Source organism: Paroedura picta, chromosome 3 (assembly GCF_049243985.1).
Source record: "Paroedura picta isolate Pp20150507F chromosome 3, Ppicta_v3.0, whole genome shotgun sequence".
Taxonomy (NCBI): Eukaryota; Metazoa; Chordata; class Lepidosauria; order Squamata; family Gekkonidae; genus Paroedura; species Paroedura picta.
Genome location: NC_135371.1, coordinates 35,005,114 through 35,024,837, shown reverse-complemented (window position 1 = coordinate 35,024,837; position 19,724 = coordinate 35,005,114).

The window sequence follows — 19,724 nt, the reverse complement described above, 5'->3', positions numbered from 1 at the left end:
AAGGGCCAGCGTGGACCCTCAAGCAAATATCATTTCTGGTTGAAGTTTTCCTTGTTACCCAAACTGGACCTGGAGAAAGGGAAATTAGCTTTTAAAGGGGTTCCATAAAGGAATAAGGCCAAACACTCTATCCTGTGTATATTAAGGCAAATCTTGGTAAGAGTACCTCAAAATAAAATTCTGAAGAAACAAAGTGAAAGAAATGAAGAAACAGATTGAAAGAAAGCCCAAACAAATAACTTTGTAGTATACAGAAGAAAAAGAATGAAAATGTAAAAAAGTCCTAAGTACAGGAGAACTGATTCTCTAAATAGTCTCTCTCTTTTGCGTGCGCGCGTGCACACACACAAACACACACATACGCGCGCGCACAGACACAGACACACACACCAGTATGAGGGCACACTTATAGAAGGTAGAAAGGAGATATGCCACCAAACTGGGGCAGATTACCCTTAAACCAAACAGCTTTATCAGTGCTCCTTCATGGCATTTTCTAACTAACTAAGTAACTAAGTAACTAAGTAACTAAGTAACTAAGTAACTAAGTAACTAAGTTTATGCTAGCATTTTTGGGGGGGGGAATTGAAGAGGAAGAAAATTTATTTACCCCACTTTTCATTACTCAAAGAAGTCTCAAAGCACTTACAATTGCCTTCCCTTCCCCACACTAGACACCCTGTGAGGTAGGTGAGGCTGAGAGAACTCTGACAGAACTGCTCTGTGAGAGCAACTCTAAGAGAACTGTGACTAGCCCAAGGTCACCCAGATGGCTATAAGTGGAGGAGTGGAGAATCCAACCTGATTCTCCAGATTAGCTGCTGTTCTTAACCATCACACCATCTATTTCTAATCATAGCACAGTCCTTAATGATCGCTCATATATTAAATCACAGAATCACAGAATCATAGAGCTGGAAGGGGCCACACAGGCCATCTAGTCCAACCCCCTGCTCAACACAGGATCAGCCCAAAGCATCCAAGAAAAGTGTGTATCCAACCTTTGCTTGAAGACTGCCAGTGAGATGGAGCTCACCACCTCTTTAGGCAGCCTATTCCACTGCTGAACTACTCTGTGAATTCCCCCCCCCCCCGATATCTATCCTATATCATTGTACTTTAACTGTACTGTAGTTTAAATCAAGAAACCTTGCCCTCAAATGTGATGTTTCCCCAAATATCACAGCATCGTTTCACATTATAAATGTCCTGTAGCAAGCTGTTGCTAGTCAGAATAAACATTCTGAGGAACCACTGATTTGGCTAGGGAGAGGCAACTTCATAAAGTCTCCGTACTTTGCTGTTTTACAGAAGATTCTAGCCAAAGTGAAATGAGAGAAATGTGAAGGCCTTAATCCATCCGTTCATTTGTGTTTTCAAGTAATCTCTGAAGTTTCCCTGACAAAGGCAAACTGATGTTTCCTCTTCACCATCTTGCACTAATGTACAAGCAGAGACAGGGGCTTCATATGGAAGTGACGACAGCTGACCCCAACCAAGCTTATTTATTTAAAGCTGTTCTGCAAGCAGTATATCTCCCCACAGGCAAACAGCAGATTTCAGGTGGGATTTCATGGCTTTGTAATTTTATCCTCCTCCTCATTCATCAAGATGAAATACTACCTTTCAGAGAGATCCTGGAATTCTTAACCCACAGCTATGATGATGAAATGATCAAAATGGAGATTATGGCTTGGATCCCACAGACCATTTCCACGGACTCTTCATACCTTCTGCCACAGCCAACAATGCCCCTCCACGATTGCTTCTATAGGGCAGGGACCCCTGGGAGCCACATGAGGAGGGAGTCAGAGGTCTGCTGCTGGAAGAAGAATCAGAAGAAACTCACTTCCTTTTGCTCAGGGAAATCTCCCATGTTCTCCAACTGCCAATGTTACAAATGCTAGGTACAAACATAACCAATATTTGTGATTTGACTTTATTGAGATAATTTCTCTGCCACCTTTCCACCAAACCTGCTTCACACCTATTATTCCAGCCTTATTGTTCCAGTCTTTTCCAGCCACTCTGAGCAGATTCAGAGCACAGTGCTCTTCCCTATTTTCTGCAGTTCACCCCACACATACCAGTTTTGAATTGGGTCTGGAAACAGCTTTAAAAACTGCAGTTTGCATAATACAGGCTTTATATGGTCATAATAGAAGGCTTCTCTTTCTAACCACTGCATTTTTCAGTGGACTGAAATGTCCAGATTTGCTTTAAAGGCAATCCTGTTTGGAAGACATTAGAGTATTCCAGTGTGGATATTGTGTATAACTGTGGCCAGGTCTGCTCTGTCCCAGAATAGCCACAAACCACTGGAAATGTTCACTATCCAATCCAAAGGCCAACGAAGCAGAATGTGAATCAATCTGAGACCATAGAACAAGAACAACTGAATGATGGAAATCCATGTAATTACTCAAGTTCGTCTGGCATATTAATTGTCATTGTAATCCAACTGCAGTATCCACTAACATGCTGGGTGAACCGTGACATACTTTTACTACATGCTCTGGAGTACGCAGTTGAGTTCATAATCTACACCAGGCTTTCTCAGCCTGTCCCCCTCTCCCATAATGGCCAATGATGGGCCTGGAGGTGTTGGGAAGGGAAGGAGCCCTGGTGGGCATGTACACAACTATGCTTCCCAACCTTATTCTTCACGGTTGTACCACTTCTGGTTTTTCTTGAAGCCTAAAGAATGTTTCAGTGATTTCTCAATGGTAAAAAGGCTGATCTACACAGTGAAAGTTATAATGGAACTAGGGAATGACAAACATTCTGGATCAATGAATACGGAGTACAGCCATGTAATATCATGTATAGTAGGGACATTCAGGAATACAACGGTTGCTAGATTGGGGGTGGTGGAGGAAGAACTCTGTGGATGGCCTCTCCCTCCCTGCAGGACCTAGAAGGACTGCAGGTTGGAGGCCCCCCAGGAAGGGAACTCACTTGCAGGGGGAGCTCTCACGCAGCAGGGGTCTGCAGCCATTGAGACTCGGAGGGAAGTGGAAGGAGGAGGGAGTGGTTATGGGTGGGGCATGGAAGGTGATTGGCTGGCTGCTGGATAGACAGGCAAGCCGGTTGGAGGAGGAGGCACTCAGTGGTGGGGCAGCCGTCTTTAGTGGGTGTTAAGTGCTGAGTGGCACGTAAGCCATGAGACACGCTTCTCCCCCAAGGCTTACCAGAAATATTATGTGGAATAGATTGCTTTAGGTAGATTGAATTAGATGATCAACAGGTTCAGTCCAGCCCCATGATTGTAATTAATTCCCCATTAATTTTCTTCAGACTGTTTCTGTTCCTTACAGCATATTCATGAATAGAGGCACAGATCCATCCAACGTCTTATTTTGATTGCTTCCCAATTGGCTTGATCTTATTCTGTAGTTTTCTGTGAGAGAGGAATCAGAGTTCACATCTGGGGATAACTCAGTCTCAAGGAATAGCAAACCAGATCCAAAGAATACATCCCTTCCCTGATGCTCTGATACGAAGCGTGACTTTTCTCTATATAGAAACAGTTAATAGGTGTGATCCCAAACTGCAGTCTTTTCTCAGCTTGCCTCAGTCTCAGCAAAACTGCCAATAATTAAATTGTCACTGCTTTACAAATTGCACCAATTATCCTTCCATTTCATTTCAGTGCTGCTGTAAAGAACTGCCCATTATTAATGATATCCCAAATGTTCCATTTCTAAATGGAGTAAAGAATATCTTTACAACTGAGGTCATTCCAATCTGTCAGATTTCATTAATTTTAATTAAATGTGCTTTGCAGGCAGGCCACGGTATTTCTGAGTTTGGGGAATTTCTGTTGTGCCTGGAGATGCTACAGTGGTTTAATGAAGTCTTTGAAATCCTTAGATTGTACAGGATATGTTTCCTTGGAGACAACGGTGACTAAGCAGTGTGTACGCCCATAACTGATGATCCTTCTGTATAATTACACAAAGCATTCATTTAAGGGAACAATAGAAATATATGATTGCCTTGTATCATCAAGGTTACATACAGAGTCCTAGCATTAAAACGCAGTTCCCTGATGAAACATGAAAAATAAGGTGAAGAAAGACCCTCCCCCTAAAATTCAATGCAACATTTTAATTATTGTGATTATATACTATAATCTATGTGTGCTCAAGAACCCAGCTGCCAACTCTCAGCTACCAGGAAGGGGGGATTTCTCATAGTTTTAATTAGGCTGAGAACAGTGGCTGAAATAGGACAGTGGTTTACCATCCCAAAACTGCTGGAAGGTGACACTCAGAGACAGAAGGGGGAAATGCTAAATTGCTAGAATATATTATTTTCTTCGTGGGTCAGGAAAAATCTGAATGATCAGGGAGTATATTCTCCCCAGAGTGGGTTGTTGAAACTGACAACAGAGAGAAAAAGTTCTCTTTTTCATATCTTTGCTTTAGGTAGCAAAAGGAATGAATCCTTATTAAACCTTGAGAGCCAGTGTGGTGTAGTGAAGAACTGCATAGTTTAATCTGGAGAACCAGGTTTGAGTCCCAATTCCTCCACATGCAGCCAGCTTGGCGATTTAGGGCCAGATACAGTTTTCTAAGAGATATCTCAGCCCCAGCTACTTCACAGGGTGTCTGTTGTGGGAAGAAGAAGGAAAGTTGATTTGAGACTCCTTTGGGTAGTAAAAAACAGCACGTAAAAAGTAAGGGAAATCCGCACATCGCAAAAAATAGTGTTACACCAGCTGAATAGCATAGTGCTAAATATTATTGTGCCTCTGGGCATTCCTAACTTTCTTGCCATCTTGCTGTAGTCTGTCACCTTTTTATACTTCTTACCCTCCACAAGTGCTGCTGTAAATGGCAGAAGAGAGCAATGCGGTTTATCCATGAATCTCTTCCGCCTGTCAATCAAGCCAGGCAGCCAATCCCTTTTGTCCTTTTTTTTAAAGGTCCCATGATGCCCGCCATTAAAAAAAAATAACAGTTCTCCATTGAAATACCTATGCATCTAATGATAGATGCATAGTACTTTTTATAACGCCACTCCTTGTAGAACCATGAGTCTTGAATCTTTAAAAAATTAATCTCGTTCCTGATTTTTTTGGGGGGGGGGACTTTAGAGAGGCATGCCTTGCATGACAACTTTGGGAAAATTTATTTTTGGCTTTGCCTGCATGCTCGTATGACTATTTGTTTCTCCAGGCAGTTCTCTTTTTAAAAAATACCATCCCCAGGAGAACGGAGAGGGAGGTGGGTGTGAGGTCGGGACGTTGGAGGCAGAGATAGCGCTTCTTCGCCTCCATAAATTTCTTTGGCATGTAGTGTGCTGGTAGTCTGCTGGCGGAAAGCGCTTTTTAGGTTGTTGAATCTACTTTTTGGGATTAACCAACTTGCACTTTAAAATGGTGAATTTAGTCCAAGAGCACCTTTAAGACCAACAAAGATTTATTCAAGGGGTGTGCTTTCGTGTGCATGCACACTTTCTCAGACAATGGAAATGGGATCATAAGAGTACATGAATTATAACTCATCTCCACATTATAGAGATCAGTTTCCCTGGAGAAAATGGCTGCTTTGGAGGGTAGACTCTGTGGTTTTGGACACAGTCCTCTCCTGCTTGAATATCTGAATGCTTTTGCTTACAGCAGCCTCCCTCCAGCCATTTTCTGCCAGTGGGGCTCTGAGAAGAAATTCTTAGAGGGTGAAATGGGAGGAGCCAATGGGAGGAATGCAGCAGATTTAGCTCTTCCCTTCCCTTCCATTTCTACTGTGTGTGCATTTAAACAAGGCAACTGCAGACCAGACAGATTAACAGAAAGCCACTCTGTCTTCCTGATTCTTCCCTGGCTTAGTTCAATTTATATATAATTAAAATCCGTCCTGATTGGAATAACCCCTTTGAGTTCTGAAGTAACCCTGGGGTAACTAGCAACCCTGGTTGAGAATGATTGTTCCAGGTTAAGAGATCTTCCTTTAGTTTAAGAAGACCCCACTTTTCACTACCAGAAGGAATCCCATCTCAGCTTTCCTGTCTTCTCCCCCCAACAAAACTCTGTCAGGTAGGTGGGTCTGAGAGAGCTCTAGCAGATCTGCTCTGTGAGAAAAGCCCTAAGAGAATTGTTACTGACCCAAGGTCTCTCAGCTGGCTGCATGTGGAGGAGTGACTGTTCCATAAGAGGATTTGACAGAAGAGTTCATGTTACTGTTATTGGATAGTCACGAAAATGAACAGTGAACGTTCTTGGCATATTGGGGCTTTAAAAGCACACATAACCTGTACTCTGTGATGATATTGTAACTTGGAATGGAATCATAGAATCATAGAGTTGGAAGGGGCCATAGGTAAAGGTAAAGGTATCCCCTGTGCAAGCACCGAGTCATGTCTGACCCTTGGGGTGACGCCCTCCAACGTTTTCATGGCAGACTCAATATGGGGTGGTTTGCCAGTGCCTTCCCCAGTTATGACCGTTTACCCCCCAGCAAGCTGGGTACTCATTTTACCGACCTCGGAAGGATGGAAGGCTGAGTCAACCTTGAGCCGGCTGCTGGGATCAAACTCCCAGCCTCATGGGCAAAGCTTTCAGATGGCTGCCTTACCACTCTGCGCCACAAGAGGCTCTGGAAGGGGCCATACAGGCCATCTAGTCCAACCCCCTGCTCAATGCAGGATCAGCCCAAAGAATCCAAGAAAAGTGTGTATCCAACCTTTGCTTGAATACTGCCAGTGAGGGGGAGCTCACCACCTCCTTAGGCAGCCTATTCCACTGCTGAACTACTCTGACTGTGAATTTTTCCCCCCTGATATCTAGCCTATATTGTTGTACTTGTAGTTTAAACCCATTACTCCGTGTCCTTTCCTCTGCAGCCAATGGGAACAGCATCCTGCCCTCCTCCAAATGACAACCTTTCAAATACTTAAAGAGGGCTATCATGTCCCCTCTCAACCTGCTTTTCGCCAGGCTGAACATTCCCAAGTCCCTCAACCTATTTTCATAGGGCTTGGTCCCTTGGCCCCAGATCATCCTCGTCGCTCTCCTCTGTACCCTTTCAATTTTATCTCCTTCTTGAAGTGAGGCCTCCAGAACTGCACACAGTACTCCAGGTGTGGTCTGACTAGTGCTGTATACAATGGGACTATGACATCTTGTGATTTTGATGTGATGCACCTGTTGATACAGCCCAAAATGGCATTGGCCTCTTTTACCACTGCATCACACTGCCTGCTCATGTTTAGTTTACAATCTACAAGTACCCCAAGGTCTTGTTCACACACAGTGTTACTTAGAAGCATATCCCCCATCCAGTAGGTATGCTTTTCATTTTTCTGACCCAGATGCAGAACTTTACACTTATCTTTATTAAATTGCATCTTGTTCTCATTTGTCCATTTTTCCATTGTGTTCAGATCTCGTTGAACTCTGTGTCTATCTTCTGGAGTATTTGCCAGTCCTCCCAATTTGGTGTCATCTGCAAACTTGATGAGTAGTCCCTCCACCCCCTCATCTAGATCATTAATAAATATGTTAAAAAGTACCGGACTGAGCCCCGAGCCCTGAGGTACTCCGTTACTCACCTCTCTCCAGTCTGATGAAACACCATTGACAACAACTCTTTGAGTGCGGTTCTCTAACCAATTCCCTATCCACCTAAATATCTGAAAATCCAGATTGCAGTCCTTCAATTTATCCATCAGAACATCGTGGGGAACCTTATCAAAAGCTTTACTAAAATCCAAGTAAACGACATCAACCGATTTTCCACGATCCAGCAAACCTGTCACTTGGTCAAAAAATGGAGACTCTCTCTGATGACTTTGAGTGCTGTAATTTAATGAAAAAAGAACCCAAACCATCTATTTTAATTCAAATTAAATTTTAGTTTAGAGTCATCTGACTACATTTCAGGGGAGGCCTAAAATCTGTTATAGGCTGCTCTGCCTACCCCTACCCCCCCCCCCAGGTACAAATTAAGCATGGTTTTGCAAGTGTGCAATGACTGCCTATCATGGACTGAAGCAATCTTTAGCCTGCTGTAACAGATTTTTGCAATTGTGAATCAACACCATCTGCACCAACAGGCTTTTGTATAGCACTGCTACAGCAAAGGTATGTGAACAAAGACCACGTTCACTTCCTAAACTTTAGCCAGTAGCTGGCATTCCAGGAGGGGTAAAATAAAGCTCTGTCGCGCTCCGTCTGTAATCCTCTCTTATTCTTTGAAATTGAACACTCTCAGTGGGAAATGAAGAATGTTTCTTTGGCTGAAATACTAGGATTAACATTCTGCCCAGGAATAGATTGCTGCATGCATGTCTCGATCACAGGTTATGAAAGTTGCTTTCGTTGCAAATACATCTCTAGGACAGGGCACACTGAGTGTGATGCTACTAAATACTAGGCAATGAGCATATAGAAGTCACTTAATTTGGACACATCATGCGATCAAACTCATTGGAGAAATCGTTAATGCTTGGCATGGTCAACACTAAAAGGAAACATGGTCGCCAAAGGATCCGCTGGCTTGACACAATCAAAGCCAATACAGGGATGACCATGAACCCACTAAAAGAACCGGTCATTGACAGAGACGCGTGGTGGAAACTTTCCTATAGAATTGCCGAGGGTCGGACATGACTGAATAGATGACACCATCATAGTGAGACAGACAGATAGCCAGACAGATAAACAAATAATGCACACATCTTCGGTGAGATAAAGGGCATCCACTCTTCCTAAAATCCCTCCCCTCCCACTCGATTGCTAAATAGTGGCTGGCACACTGTTTTCTCAATCTCATCCTGAAGTTAAATCTTTGGTTTGCCTCAAACCCCCCCCCTTTTTTTGTCTCAACACTGAGACAAATTGCTAAGTGTTTAATTATTCCTATCAGTGAGACATTTATTTATTTTATTTATTTATTTGTTTGTTTGTTTGTTTGTTTGTTTGTTTGTTTGTTTGTTTGTTTATTTATTTATTTATTTATTTATTTATTTATTTATTTATTTATTTATTCAATTTGTATACTGCTGCTCCCAGCAAGCTGGCTCACGGCGGTTCGCAATAAACATTATAATACATCAATTAAAACAACAATTTAAAACATCTCACAATATATCATTAATAGCCAAAAATGCAATTAAGGCAAAAAATACAATTAAAACAATAAAAACTCCCTTCTCTAAATGACACATAGTTATGGTTTCCTGCATAGGTACAACAATTGGTCTGGGAATAGATTGCCATCATTTGGGATTCGTCTAATACCAGACCCAGGTACCAGGGGGAGGGGAGACCTGATCTAATACCCCAGGGCTTCAGTCTGGCCTCAACCAAAGATCTGGTGGAAGAGCTCCATTTTGCAGGCCCTGCCGAACCCTGAGAACTCCATCAGGGCCTGCAGCTCTTCAGGGAGTTCATTCCACCTGTTAGGGGCCAGGACTGAAGAAGCCCTGGCCCTGGTTGAAGCCATCTGCGCCTCCCAGGGCCCCGGGACCATCAGCAGATTCGTACCCGCAGAGTGAAGCAATCTGCAGGGGGCATAAGTAGGTCAGTGTTCCCACAAGTATGTAGGGCCCAAGCCACATATGGCCTTAAAGGTCAAGACCAATATCTTGATCTTGATACGGAAGCAAACTGGCAACCATTGCAGCTGTCCCAGCAAAGGCTGGACATGGGTCCTCCAAGATGACATAGAACATGCTGCAAAGAGAGAGAGAGAGAGAGAGAGAGAGAGAGAGAGAGAGAGAGAGAGTACTTTCCTACCTGCCAGCAAGCCAAATGCTGAAGATTTCCCCACCCAGAACAGGGGATGGAGGCAGGGTGGGGAATCCAGTTTAAGAAGGAAGTGTGATGGTGCCAAGAGGGATATAAGGACACAAGAGAGGATGGGTGGGGGTGTGGATTGTAGAAGCAGGCGGTGTGAAGCACAATGACATGGTGGAAAGGAAAGGCATGACTGGAAATAAAACACTGGAAGAGATTGCAATCAGATGCAATGTGTCTTTTGTGAATCAGCCAAGATGGCAGAAGGCGGTAGAAGCATGGCAGTCCCACCACGCTGCCATATTTCCATCCTTGTGATTACTTCTTTATCAGTTGTAAATTCTAAATCTCTCTGGAAATCCATCTCAGACTCATGCCAACGTCACTGTGGGTTGCCTCTCTCAAGCAGCTCAGACTTTAAAAGTTTGCGCACAAGAAAGGGGCAAGGGAAAGGCTCCAGAACAAGGTGTTACAGCTCCTGCCTGGTTTTTCTTATTGTCACCACTCTCTTAATAGTAACACGATGGCTTTATAATCAGATAAATGAAGACAAGATTCTAGAAGAAGAGACCTCCATTTTTGTCATGTATTCTCCTCATACCTTGTTCACTGTATATAGGGCATGCCATGGCCTTTCTGAAGCTTCTCGCCCTTAGCAGCTGCCTGCGATTTGTTAAAAGCAGTGCTTGTCACACAAGAATCTCTTAAGAGATGGATGCCATAGTATTTGGAGGAGCAAGGGAGTTCAAGTGAATACAAGGGTATGATTCATTGGAAAGTTGGCCTGCCAGGCAGAGCTGTTAACTGCCTCTGAAATCTTTTCGTTGTCTGGCTCTCTGAAAAGTGACCTGTGGGACCTATAAAACCTTGCTGGAACTGCAGACTCAGCTTAGCAGTGCTACAAAATGTACCCAGTGGTAAGAAAATATAAAACAAAAAAAGCGTTGATGTAAATGATATGCTACCCGCTATGCAAAATGCTGGAATGTTGTGGGAGTTTGATTTGTTTGGGCCAGAGAAAATGACAGCCCACAAACTACAACAGCAGGACTCAAAGATGCTTTAAAAATTGCAGCGGCTTAGGCACGAGAACAGCCCAGTCCAGGATTCCACAATGAATTTGAACATTGCATTGTGGTATCAGACTTTATGGCATCAAATCTGGTGGTTGGAGAACAAGGCATGATATTGACACCTGTCCCTTGAGTTTGTCCTCAACATCTGCTAATGAAAGATACCTTGTTTTTGAACACAGAGGATAAATACCAATCATTCTAGTGAAAAGGTTTCATCCTGAGAAAATTGCTTGTTTTTATTATGATGGGGGAATTAGACAGTGCTGGACTGAAATCTTGGGCATACAAGATTTTATTAAAAGAAGGATATATTTTTTTTTTGTTCTGCACAGCAAGACAAACTCCTTTTCTATCCAGCTTATACACACCTAAGGAAAGTATAACTAAAAGTCATTAACTCACATCTGTAAAAATAGCATTACGCCAGCCAAATGGTGTAATGCTAAATATATTTGCACCTCCTGGCCTCTACTTACCTTTTTCCTGTCTCACTCTTCTCTGCCACCTTTTTGTGCTTCTCACCCTCCACAAGCACTGTTTGAAATAGCGGAAGAGAGCAATGCACTTTACATGCAACTCTCTTCCGCCTGTCAATCAAGCCAGGCAACCAATCCCCTTTCTCAATGTTTTAAAGGGCCCACAATGCCCACTTTTTTTTACATTCAATTCTTCTCCATTGAAACACCTATGCATCCAATCATAATTAGGGTTGTACACGGTGGAGTCTGAATCATGAGTGTATATGGTAACTGAAATAAAAGTCTGCTCCAATCAGCCAATCATAGCTCTGGCAGCTTGGTTTGACTGAGGGACTCTGTCCCCCCCCCCTTTTTGCCTTCACTTCTTCCTCTTCTTCTTCCTCTTCTTAATCACTTCTTCCAAATTATTCTTTTGGTTTCTGTGGGTGAAAAGCAGGGTACAAAAACCAGCAGCTATTCCTTCTCTTGACTTTTCTGTATTTGTTGAGGGAGGGGGGTGGGAGGCTGAATGAGAGAGCCTGTGATGATGGAGAATTTCTCACCCTCGCCTTATATGCAAGTCAATAAGTTCGTCCAGATTTTGTGGTAAAATTGGGTTCCTTGGTTTATATGCTGGTCGGCTTATATGCGAGTATATACGGTAATAAAGATGGAAGTACAAAGTTAGATGCCTTCTATACATTCTTTGCATCAATCTAGATGGGACAATAAAAGGCCAATTTTTTTCTGGATTAGTCTTTTTAGGCAACATACAATGATAATTATTGGTTTCAGAAGACAGGGAATACCCTCTAGAACAGGGGTAGTCAAACTGCAGCCCTCCAGATGTCCATGAACTACAATTCCCATGAGCCCCTGCTAGCATGTGCTGCGTGAAATACCTGCTTCGTATTGCTTTGTACGAAGGCTTGCCTTGGAAGGAGCTTACTGAAATGCTGTGGTGGACAACCTAAAATCTGGTGAGTTGTCCCTATCTTAGGCCACAGAATTTCATGTCATATCCCCCCTGGGCATGTCCCTGGGTTGGGAGAAGGAACAGGATTGCAGTGCATAGTGAGGATGGGGCTTAGACTTTCTAGGGTGGTCAACTGTGACTTGTGGAATTCATGGAGATCTGAGGTTGATTCCCAGGGAGGGTGGAGTTTGGAGACCGAAGGGAGGCTGCCATTTTCTCAAGAGGGATTGATCTGTTTAATTAGGATTTCAACTGTAATTCCCTGATAACTCAATGTTCCACCTACAGGAAGGCAAACTATGATGCCAGTACGCCTACAGTGAGCTAAGGTCTCAGACTATACCAGGAACAAAGGATCAGAATCATAAGACCTTTACTGGCATATTGGGGGGGGGGGGTGTCAATCAGAGGTCTCTTCCACTTTGCATTTAGACCCAGATAACTGCTGTGAAAAGGCTTAAGGGAAGAAGGAAAAATAGCTTGATAAGACTCAGAGGAAATAATTGCAAATTGTTGCAAATAATTGTTAAAATACAAAACAAGGTTTCTACAAGAAAAGAAACAACCCTGACTTGTTATGATCATTTCAGATTCTGGCTATATAAGAATGGTCAATAGCACCTCCCTGTGGCTATTTCAGATTGGGAAAAATAATATGGGGACACTCTTCTTGCTCCCTGTATCTCTGATCTAAATCGGGTCATATTTATCCGGGAAGCACAGAACTCCAGAATATCTCTCAACCACAGAACATTCCCAGGGAAACCATGTCACTCCTCTTTATTGCAATGAAATGTCTTTTACCTTTGTAATCCTTCCTGTGTTACAGTAGGTCAAGCCTTAGACAGCATTGTTGCCTTAGAAATTTTTTTGTTGGCACAAACAAATCTAATCCTAACCATCGCTCAATTGCGGTTACTTATATCTGCAGATCAGGGACATGTAGGGACACAAAGTACATTTCTGTAGATTTAGGGACCTCCTCCTCTCCCCCAAAAAGATTTGCAGACAAATCAGAAAAAAACCAGAAAATTCTGGCTGTGGGATGCTGCATAAATTACAGCATTTTCACAGTCTTCAAGGATCAAGGGCATATACCACACATTGCAGTACTCTAATAAAGAGTAGATTTCTTTAAGGGCGGGCACACCACCACCTGTTTCAAGGTAGGGACAACCTATCTCTCTGGGAGATATTTAGTGTCATTCAGACCTAGTCTGCCACCCACTAGGCAGATGTAAGCAATCAGGAAGGGCAAGGGTCATTCAAAGAAGTGGTAGGACTTAGATTTCCAAGAATCCCGACAACATTCTTAATCTCAAAAAGCTGAAAATTATAATAGTATGAGAACTTTTTTCTCCATCTTCCTTTTTGAAATGATGGTTCTAAATGATTTTAGTGACAGAATGCATGCTAGAAAAAGAGATTTTTCTTCAGTGGCATCTAGAGACACTAATGATTTCTATGTGCCCTTAGTTTAGTGTATGGACTTTATGGTCTCTGTGGCCAAACTACTCTTTCACCCACACATTGCTGTTAGAAAACAAAGCTGAAGAAGGCAGGGGAACTTGCTATTTCATAACTTTACCTTTCATTATTCTTCTACTTCCTCTCCCCAGTGTACTCTGGGAATTTTAGTTCCCAGAACACCTGACATTAAACAGCATTAAATAGTGTTTCTGCCATGTTGTTTGGTTTATTGTATCTTATATTTTTGTGTCCATTTTAATGCAGTTTTAATGGTGCTTTTAACTGGATATCTGTATCCCACCAAGAGCTGGTCTGGGAGTGGCATAATTAAATCATTAAATCAATTAAATAAATAATAACAATAATAATACACAGTAGGAGAGAACCAGGTGGAAGGAGAAAGAGAGAGGGAGGGACAGTTCCTAGAATTTCCCTTCTTTCACACCTTCATTGTGCCAGCAATATGGCAGATAAACTGGGGTGGGCTGGGAGAAAGGAGGAGGAATTCTAGGAGCATCACCTAGGATCCCGTGCCAATCCTGATGATAGTACATCATGTGTTGTGCTCTCAGTTTCCAGTTTGAATAAAAAGAGCTTCGTGACCTCGTCTTCCCTTTCTTTCAGCTTAAATCTAAGGTAAACTAGACTCACCCATCTCTTGTGGATGTTGATTTTCAAATCATTAGGTAGAACAAAGGATGGCTATTGAGCAGCCCAACCAGCCATGAACCCTCCTCTTTCCTCCTCCCTAGCTCTCACATCATTTGAGCTTAATTCTTCACAACCAAGCCTCAATGCCACAGCAAAATTGATTTCTTTGAGTTCAGCTTGTTTCTTCATTGCTTCAAACACCTAACAAGGCATCTGTTCCTAGGTGGATTCTCTGCTTTTTTACTCTGTGTAGAGCAGGCTTTCTCAATCAAAGTTTTGTGAAACCCTGGCGTTTCTTGACAACCCTGAATGGGTTCCCCAAATGGGTGGGCTAATTTTTTAATATGTATATATAAATTAGGGAAACATTTATCAGGTAATATCACCATATATGGTCATGTTGACCCACCCTTCCCAAATGGCCAATGATGGGCCTGGGGGATGAAGTGAGTGGCCTTAGGTGGGCGTGTACACAGCTATGCGTCTCAACCATATTCTGCATGATTGTGCCACTTTTGGGGTTTCTCAAAGCCTGAAGAATGTTTCAGGGGTTTCTCAATGATAAAAATGTTGAGAAAGGCTCCTGTAGAGACTAAAGAGTTGCCACATAGATAGTATTTTAATATACAAAGTGGATTATAATATCACATAGGCCTCGGAGCAGTTCTATAAGATATTTTTATTTTGTAGGCTGAGATCATGGTTTGCCCCAGCACTGAAGTCCACCTATGAGTGTTGACTGGATCTCATTAATTCTCAATAAAGACATCATACTTCTCTTTTCTTATCATCTAGAACCAGAGCTATCTAGATAAAATCTTTCTACCCTGTGGTAAGCCTGCTGCTACCATTAGGCAAGTCAGATAAGCCTGCCTCAGGAACCAGATTCCTGGGACAGCAAACTGTCAATTATTATATCTTATATGTTTACCACCCAGGGGAAATAAGTGCCATCTAGATTATCTGCCTTAGACATCATGGGCTACTTCCTTGCCTAAGTGATTATGGAATCCATCTTCCAGTTCCTAAATTGTATGTTTCTCCTCACTGCAACCTTCCCTGCTATATGTTATATGGAATCAAAGGATTCATTTTCTGGTATAATATAGGCTTGCTGAATCAAATAGCAAATATTATTTTCTGATGCCAACCTTTTGCCTTTATTTCATACATTTTAAAAAATCTTGCCATTCATTTGAATGACATATATGATTCTCCCTGTCTCCAGCAAGAAAGTCTAGGGTTCCAATTGAGGTGTGCATTTGGCTAATCTGAGAAAACAACAACAACATGTCTTATCAGTATATTTTTAGTATTAATTCTGACCTTTTTTGTTGCTTTTTTGGTTGAGCCTGAAAAATCCCAGAAATATTGCAGATTTTTTTTCGGATGGCTGGATAGCCACAGTTGAAGAGCATGTAAAAATCTCTCCGTAACTTTACATGCTTTCAGAGTAACCTCTCAGCTTGGACTATGAGCCTTTTAAATGCCCTTGGAGTTCAGTGTCTTGCAAAAGGTATTTAAATTTTAAGGGACTTTGTTCCCTTTAAAGTTTAAGTGCTTTCCCCCCAGCACCTTCTTTGGGAACTCATAGAACTGGACCCCCTAGTCCAATATAGGGTTAACTTTTAAGAAAGTTACCAGCAGCTATGCTGCAGATTTGGTTTTTCTATCCCCCCAAAAAACAGAGCTCCAGATACCTTCAGGTCAATTCTCTATAATGTAGAATCATAGAATTGGAAGGGTCCTCCAGGGCCATTTAGTCCAACCTCCTGCACAGTGCAGGAACTCACAACTACCTGCCCACCGATGGTGACCTCACTTTCATGCCCAAATGATCCCTCCACCAAAGATCTCCAGAATCCAGCCTGGTCTGGAGGAAATTCACCTACCATCTTACAGCAGCAATTAGCAATTCCCTGGGTATGTAGCTGAAAAAAGTTCAGCATTCCTGAGTATTCACTGATCTGAATACCATGTCATTATTGAAATTTGGAAATGTCGGCAGATGTCAATATTTTTCAAGTCCATTAACCCAAACCCCAAAATACCAAGTTCTTTTGGCACAACCAAATTGCAGGGAATGTCAAACCACCTCTGAATTCTCTTGCCTTGAAAACCTTATGGGGTTGCCATAAGCCCAGTGCAGCTTAATGGCAATCACACCCACACTCACACACATAGATCCTGTGAAGCAGAGAGAGAACGACTGGCCCAATGTCCCCCAGTCACCTTCAAAGCAGAGTGGGAATTTGAACCCAGATTTCTTGAGTCCTAATTCAACACTCTGACCCAGGCTTTCTCAATCAGGGTTTCATCAAACCCTGGGGTTTCTTGACAGCCTTGGAAGGGTTTCTTGATTGGGTGGGAGTTAATTATTTTGTATATATTGTTAACCTTTGTTAAACATTTATTGTGATATGACCATACATGATCATGTCAACCAGGATCACACCATTTCTGGGGGTTTCAAAGTCTGAAGAATGCCTCAGGGGTTACTCAGCTGTAAAAGAGTTGAGAAAGGCTGCTCTAACCACTATACCATAATGGCTTTTTCATCTGTATCAGTGGTCCACAACCCCCGGTCCGGAGACCGGTGACGGTCCGTGGATCAGTTGGTACCGGGCTGCGGCTCCTCCTCGTCCTCCTCCCTGGCTGCTGCTTCGGGGGCTGCCCTGCCACTGTGCCACCAGTTCACCTGGCAGCAACCCAGAGTGAGCGGCGGGAAGTCAGGGGCGTCGGTGGGAAAGCAAGCGGAGCAGGGGCTCAGGCGGTGGTGGCGACATCCCTCGGCCAAAGACTACCCCCCCCCCACCGGGCCTCAGTAAAATTGTCTAGCGTTGACCGGTCTCCAGTGATAAAAAGGTTGGGGACCACTGATCTGTATGATATGCTGTATCACATACAGGTGCACGGAGGCAGACTGTTTGACTGGGTCTATTTCTAGAAATATGTCTACAGTTTCTATAACAGCAACAAAACAAGACTACTGCTCCTCCCCAAGGGACTACCCATAAATACATTGAAGTGTTAAAACAGAAGTGTGTGCAACCTGTTCAAACATATAACAGATGCAAAATAAATGCAAAATGAAATTGTTCTGGAGATGTCAGGGGACCTTGTGGGTGTTTGCAACACTTAGAGGGAAAGTATCTAATCTATAAGCGGTCTCATAAATTGGGTTATGTTGTGAATGACAGAATGGGGTCAGAAAGGGCTGTAATGAGAAGGAAATTGGCACTCCCAACTCTGAAGACTCTCTTGAGAGTAATTGAGTCATTCTGCCTTCTGTAATCAAGGTGACTGTGATTCCTAATATTGCAAGCATGGGAGGCACTCTGCCCATGGCTTTCCCAACTGTCATTTTACCTCAGCAGGACAATAAAGGCATTCCGTATTACTTTGCTCATTATTTTTCAGTAATGTAGTAGCCATCTTGTGGGAAAACTCAGGCACAGGTTTAAAAAGTGTATATTATTAGATTCAGGCCCTGCTTATGATAGTAGCTTTCCCCTTCAGCTCTAGAGCTGATATAAAATATTCATGCACACACATAAAGCTGCCCTATAATAAATTAGACCATTGGTTCATCTAGCTCAGTATTGTTGCAATATTGAGCTAGATGGACCAGATATCCAACAAAGTGTGCATGCAGGCAAAGAAGAAAAACCATGAAGTCGGTAGGGCTGAGAGAGCTATGAGAGAGCTGCTTTGCAAAAACAGCTCTCAGAGAACTGTGACGAGCCCAGGGTCACAAAAGCTAATTGTTTGAATAACATTTTGTTGGGCTTAACAGGACCACTGGTGTTGAGCTTTTTTCTACTGAAAGTAGAAATAAGGCCGCGGCCCTGAATTCTGGAAGTAGATGCTAGATATACACTTGAACCAACAAGCAAAAATGTTAATAAATGAAAAATGAACGGAAACAATTTCAATAGAAAAAGAAACATGCCAGAGATGTCCTTGTCGCTACTACTGTTTATCTTGGTGACAGAGATTTAAACTACAATGATCAGACAAGACACGAGGAACAAAGGAATAAACAGGAATAATGCAGAATGTAAAATGAAAAGCTATGCAGACAATGCGGTTCTAACAGTACCTAATGAAAGATATTGAAGAATTTTGATCCTTCTCAGGATATAAAATCAATAGGAAGAAGAAAAAAATGATCACAAAATTCTTAATTCATAAAGGAGAAGAAAATACTATAAAGAGTATAACATGTACAGTAGCCACTGATTCCATCAAGTGTTTGGGAATACATGTGATTAACTCCTTTCCCCCATGTCCTCTAAGCAGCTCGGTCCCTTCCCCTATGTCCTCTGAGTTGAAAGAGGCCAGGAGGCCAGGGCAACTTACTGGCAGCTGGGCATACTCTGAGGCCAGCTCCTCTTCCAACCAGCAAACTTCTGAAACCGGCAGGAAGTTAGAGGCAGAGACCCGAACCCTTATTTAGCTCTTCCTGGCTGAGGGCTTCCTCCTGACTGGGGCTGAACTATCAAGGCAGGCCATTCCTGGATGAGGGTCAATCAGGTATTGGATGAATAGTCACTTTGGACATTATTAAAAGTTATAGCAGAACTGACTTTCCAGTCAATAAGCATAGGACTGAGACAGAAGTCATGCTAATAACCATGGATGTAGTAAGCTGGTTGGGTATTTCTAAAGGGCTATTTATTACAACCTCGAAGGGCTATTTATTACAACCCTGAGGTCTGACAAGATCAGGCTGCACTATATCATTCCACATCTTAGTGGACATATTACTGCTGGAAAAAATCATGCTAAGGCGTACTTAAACGTATTGAAGTTCTAAACTATATCAAGATTAAGAGGCCCAACAGCATTGCCAAAAATGTCATTTTAGTAATTTTCAGGAGGAACTGTATTTCTGGTTTCTCATAATCTAAGCCAGTGGTTCTCAACCTTGGGGTCATGATGGCATTTGAGGTCACCTGGCCACTTCACTGGGGTTACGAGGTTGCCTGCCACGGCTGCAGAGGCAGGTGGCGGGTGGCAGCACATGGAGGCGGCGGCAGGCGACGGCATGTGGACGTGGGTGGTGGTGGCGGAGGTGGGCGGAGGCAGTGGAGCCATGGCAATGGATGCCTCCATCCTGCCTCAATTGTTGTGCGCATGTGTGCACACACCACCCACGCACAGGCTTTTCCAGTGCCCCACTGGCTCCTTCGGCAGCTGCCCAGCTTGCTTGGAGGGTTGCGCCACCTGCCAAGGAATGTGCCGAAATGCTTTACTCAGCTCTTTTAGAGCTGTCAAGAAAGTGGCCCCCTCCCCCCATGGGTCCAAAGCCACCCCAACCCACCCAACTCCGTCTGGCAAGCCCCATG